The sequence below is a fragment of the Arachis hypogaea genome, chromosome 16, assembly GCF_003086295.3.
Source record: "Arachis hypogaea cultivar Tifrunner chromosome 16, arahy.Tifrunner.gnm2.J5K5, whole genome shotgun sequence".
Classification (NCBI taxonomy): domain Eukaryota; kingdom Viridiplantae; phylum Streptophyta; class Magnoliopsida; order Fabales; family Fabaceae; genus Arachis; species Arachis hypogaea.
In genome coordinates this window covers 125,151,437-125,156,213 of record NC_092051.1, presented here as the reverse complement: position 1 = coordinate 125,156,213, position 4,777 = coordinate 125,151,437, and the positions used below count along the sequence as shown (strand labels likewise).

The following is a 4,777-nucleotide window of genomic DNA, read 5'->3' as shown; positions in this document are numbered from 1 at the left end:
TCATAAAAGTGATCTTGATGTGCCTTGATGAGGAATCTCCATGTTTTCCAAGGTTCGGAGGTGGAAGCGGGGGCTTTTCCTTTTCTCTTCCTTGAGAATTTGCCAATTTTTGGTGCCATGGAGAATAGGAATAGAAAGCAAAAAACGGAGCTTTTCCAACACCAAAATTAAGGACTTTGCTCGTCCTCGAGCAAAAGTGACAAAAGAAAAAGAAAATAGTAGGAGAAGAAAGAAAAGATAGAGGGGAAGGCTTAGGAGGTTTCGGCCAAGTGAGGATGAACGAAGGATGAAGGGGTATTTATAGGGGTTGGGTGGGTTAGGGATTTGGCTATATGGGAGGGAAATATGGGGGGAAAGGTTTGAATTTGAAGTGGGTGGGTTGGTGGGAAAAAGTGATGGGATTGATGAAGGGTTTTGGGAAGAGTGTGTATTGAGAAAAGGGAAAGGTGATTGGGATGTAGGGTGTAAGAGGAAAGAGAAGGAAGGGAGTGAATGATAGGTGGGGTAGGTGGAGATTCAGTGGGACCCACTGGCTTGAGCTTCAAATGCGAATCACCCTGCCCCTGCCTGGGCATTCAATGCCAATTCTGGGCGTTGAACGCCAGGTAGGGACACTTTTTTTTTTTGAGTTTGTTGGGGCATCCAACGCTAGGTTTAGGCGTTGAACTCCTAAAGGGGACCAAGTAAATGGCCCTGGGTGCTCCATAGGGGGCGTTGAATGCCAGCTTCCTTCCATTACTAGCGTTGAACGCCAGCAAGCTCTCCTAAATGGGTGTTGAACGCCCTTGCATCCTCCCCTTCTGGCGCTGGGTGCCAGTTCTGGCGCTCAACGCCAGTAAGGGGCTCTTTCTAGGGTGTTTTGTTTTCAATCTTAAGCGTTTCTATTTCTATTCTACGTGATACTCATTATCACAAACATTAAAAAGCAAGGGACAACTATGAAAATTACTAGAAAATAAAATAATGTGAAATCAAACTAAAAATAATCGAAAAGAAAGAAAATGAAAATACTATACTGATGGTTGAGTTGCCTCCCAACAAGCTTCTTTACCGTTATTAGCTTGATGGACGGCTCCTTTGTGGAGGTTGACAGGGGCTCAGATATTCGCCCCTCATGGTGAACTTCCTTCCTGTGCTCTCGTGGATTAACTCAACATGTTTGAGAGATAGGATCCGGCTCATTGTGTGTGGAATGACTGGACTTTTAGTGAAGACAACTCTCATTCCAGGTGAGAAGTCTTCAGTTAGAATCTTCTTATTCCTCCAGCCCTTAGGTACCTTCTTCTTGGTGCCTCTTTCTTCAGTAGATGGTAATGGATGCCCAACACCAAACTTAGGTTTGATGTTTGGGGGATCTGTATGGCTCTGCACTAAAAGAGAGGGCTGAAACACTAAGTGTTGTACAGTGGTACCTCCTTTATCTGATGGAGAGTTAGGGTTGGGGATCTTGAATAGGATGTGATCCTCATGCAACCTCAGGATTAGCTATCCTTTCTCCACATCAATCAAGGCCTTCACAGTAGTTAGGAAAGGACTTCCAAGGATGATGGAGTCTTCTCTATCCTCCCCTGTGTCTAGTATCATGAAGTCTGCCGGGAGGTAAAGGCTTTCAACCTTCACAAGTACATTTTTCACCATGCTATATGCCCTTTTCAGGAACTTGTCCGCCATCTCCAGTGAGATCTTGGCAGGCTGTGCCTCTTGGATTCCCAGCTTCTTCATCACAAAGAGAGAGACATTAGATTAATGCTTGAGCCAAGGTCGCACAATGCCTTCTCAAAAGTGATAGTTCCTATAGTACAGGGAATAAGGAAGCTTCCAGGGTATGGCAGCTTCTAAGGCAGCTTCTTTTGGACTAAGGCACTGCACTCTTTGGTCAGTACCACAGTCTCATCTCCCATTATAGTCTTCTTTTCAGAGATCATACTCTTCAAACACGCCATGGAAGGGGGTTTCTTATGGGTGTGCATAATGACGCTCTTGGGTGTGCATAATGACGCTCTTGGGCTCCTCCTGAGCTTTGATTTCCTTCAGTTCCTCTGTAGCAGGCGCCTCCTTGGGTTCGACCTCAGCTTCCATAGTGAAAGCCTTGCACTCTTCCTTTGGATTCACTTCTGTGTTGCTTGAAAGGGGATTTCTGATATCCTTTTGCTCAGCTGACCTACCTGTATCTCCAAACTCTGAATGGAAGACCTAGTTTCTGCCATGAAACTGTGAGTGTCCTTGGAGAGGTTAGAGACTATAATAGCCAGGTAAGAGAGGTTCTGTATGGGTGTCTCCACCTGCTACTGAGAGGGTTGGAACGGTCTGTTGTTGAACCTGTTCTGGTTTATTCCACCCTGATTGTTGCTAAAGCCTTGTTGAGGCCTCTGCTGATCTCTCCACCAAAGTTAGGGTGGTTCCTCCATCCCTGATTGAAAGCATTCGAATAGGGATTGTTATTGGAGGTTCTAGAGGAGTTTCCCATGTAGTTCACCTCCTCTATGGTGGTCCATGCAGAGTCATTAGGTCCACTTCATACGCTGACTCTAGAGAGTAAGAAGTTGAGCTCTGCGCTCCACTCAAGTGCTGGGAGATTATGTTGATCTGTTGGGACATAAGCTTGTTCTAAGCCAGGATGGCATCCAGAGTGCTAACCTCCATGACTCCTCTCTTCTGAGTAGCCCCATTGTTCACAGGGTTCCTCTCAAAAGTGTACATGTATTGGTTGTTAGCAACCATATCAATGAGCTCCCGTGCCTCCTCAGGCGTCTTCTTCATGTGAAGGGAGCCACCAGTAGAGTAGTCCAATGACATCTTGGACATCTCAGAGAGACCATCATAGAAGATCTCTAACATGGTCGACTCTGAGATCATGTCAGGAGGGCATCTTCTGATTAGCTGCTTGTATCTCTCCCAAGCTTCATAGAGGGATTCTCCCTCTTTCTGTCTAAAGGTCTGTACTTTCACCCTAAGCTTGCTCAGCTTCTGAGGTGGAAAGAACTTGATCAAGAATCCATTGACCACCTTCTCCCATGTATCTAAGCTCTCCTTAGGCTGGGAATCGAGCCATATCCTTGCTCTGTCCCTTACAGCAAAGGAGAAGAGCATGAGCTTATAGACCTCTGGGTTTACTCCAATAGTCTTGACAGTGTCACAGATCTGCAGGAAATCAGAGATGAATTTGTTGGGGGTCCTCCTATGGGAGTCCATGAAACTGGCAATTCTGTTGCACTAGAGTGACCAGTTGAGGCTTAAGCTCAAAGTTGTTTGTACCAATGGCAGGTATGGAGATGTTGTGCCCATAGAAGTCAGAATTAGGTGCAGAGTAAGATCCAATGACCTTTCTTGCATCTCTTCTAGCTTCTGGATTAGATGCCATTGTTGTATCTTCAGCTTCCTGCTCAAGAGCTTCCGTGAGGTTACCTCTGGCTCTGTTAGCTTGAGCTTGCTGCAAATGTCTTCTTAAGAGTCTCTCAGGTTCAGGATCAGGATCAAGAAGGGCTTCTCTATCCTTATTCCTGCTCATAAACAAAAAGAAAGAGACCAAGAAGAGTAAAAGAATGGAGTCTTTATGTCCGAGTACAGAGAACTCCTTGTGAGAAACTCAGATAAAGAGAAAAGAAAATAAATATGCCTTTTATTTAAAAAGAGTTTTTGAAAATGAAGAGGGAGAAAGAAGTTGAAAATTTTCAAAAAAAGATAAAAGAGAAAGAATTTTTCGAAAAAAAGGAAAGAGAAAGAAGAATTAAAGAGAACCTAACTTTTAAAATAAAACAAACAATGAACTAACAAGAATTGAAATTAGAAATATGAAAGATTTGAATTTAAAGAAATTCAAAATTTAAAAAGAAAAAGTCAAGACAGAGAAAAACAAGATAAGATAAGTTTTATAAATTTAAAGATTTTAAAATTCAAATTTAAAAGAAAGAAAAACTAACAAAATACTAAACTTTTAAAATTTAAAATTAAATTAAAGATAAGATAACAAAATTTTGAAATCAAAGAAAAAGATAAGATAAAAGATTTAAAAATCAAACAAAAGATAAACAAGATAAGGTTAAAGAAAATTAAATGAAACAAAAAGAACACTAAAAAGACACCAAACTTAAAAATTAAAACCAAGATAAGAAAAAGATTTTTTAAAATTTTTGAATTAAAATTTTTTTTCGAAAAATTAAAAAGAAAGGACAAACACTAAACAGACACCATACTTAAAAATTTTAAAATCAAACAACACAATTTTCGAAAATTGAAAAGAAAAAATACTAAAAGACACCAAACTTAAAAAATTTTAAAATCAAATAAAAGAAAATAACACAAAATTTCGAACACAAAGGAAAGAAACCAACAATAATTTTTGAAAGATTTAAGAAAAGAGAACTCAACAAAAATCAAAAGGACACCAAACTTAAAAATTGACATAAGACTCAAACAAAAGAAAATGATGACTAAAGAAAATTTTTTGAAAAAGATATTTTAAAGAAGGTTCGAAAATTAACAAGAAAGCAATCAAAAGAAAAACTAGTAAAAAAGGTACCTGATCTAAGGAGCAAGACAACCGGTAGTTTGTCAATCTCGAACAATCCCCGACAACGGTGCCAAAAGCTTAGTGCGCAAAATTGAACTCGCACAACTTCTCCGGCAAGTGCACCAAGTCGTCTAAGTAATACCTCAGGTGAGTGAGGGTTGATCCCACGAGGATTGTTGGATTGAGCAAGCTGTGACTATCTTGCAAATCTTAGTCAGGAAAATCGAAAGGTAGTTATTGTTGTTGAGTGCGCATAAATAAGAAAAT

At 40.6% G+C, this 4,777-nt stretch overlaps 1 non-coding gene across 1 annotated transcript; it reads left to right on the top strand.

Moving 5' to 3' along the window:
* Positions 1 to 2,854: 2,854 nt before the first annotated feature.
* Positions 2,855 to 2,958, top strand: LOC112761802 (small nucleolar RNA R71). The gene has a single exon (XR_003182179.1). It is a non-coding gene; the product is annotated as a small nucleolar RNA R71 (small nucleolar RNA).
* Positions 2,959 to 4,777: the final 1,819 nt, after the last annotated feature.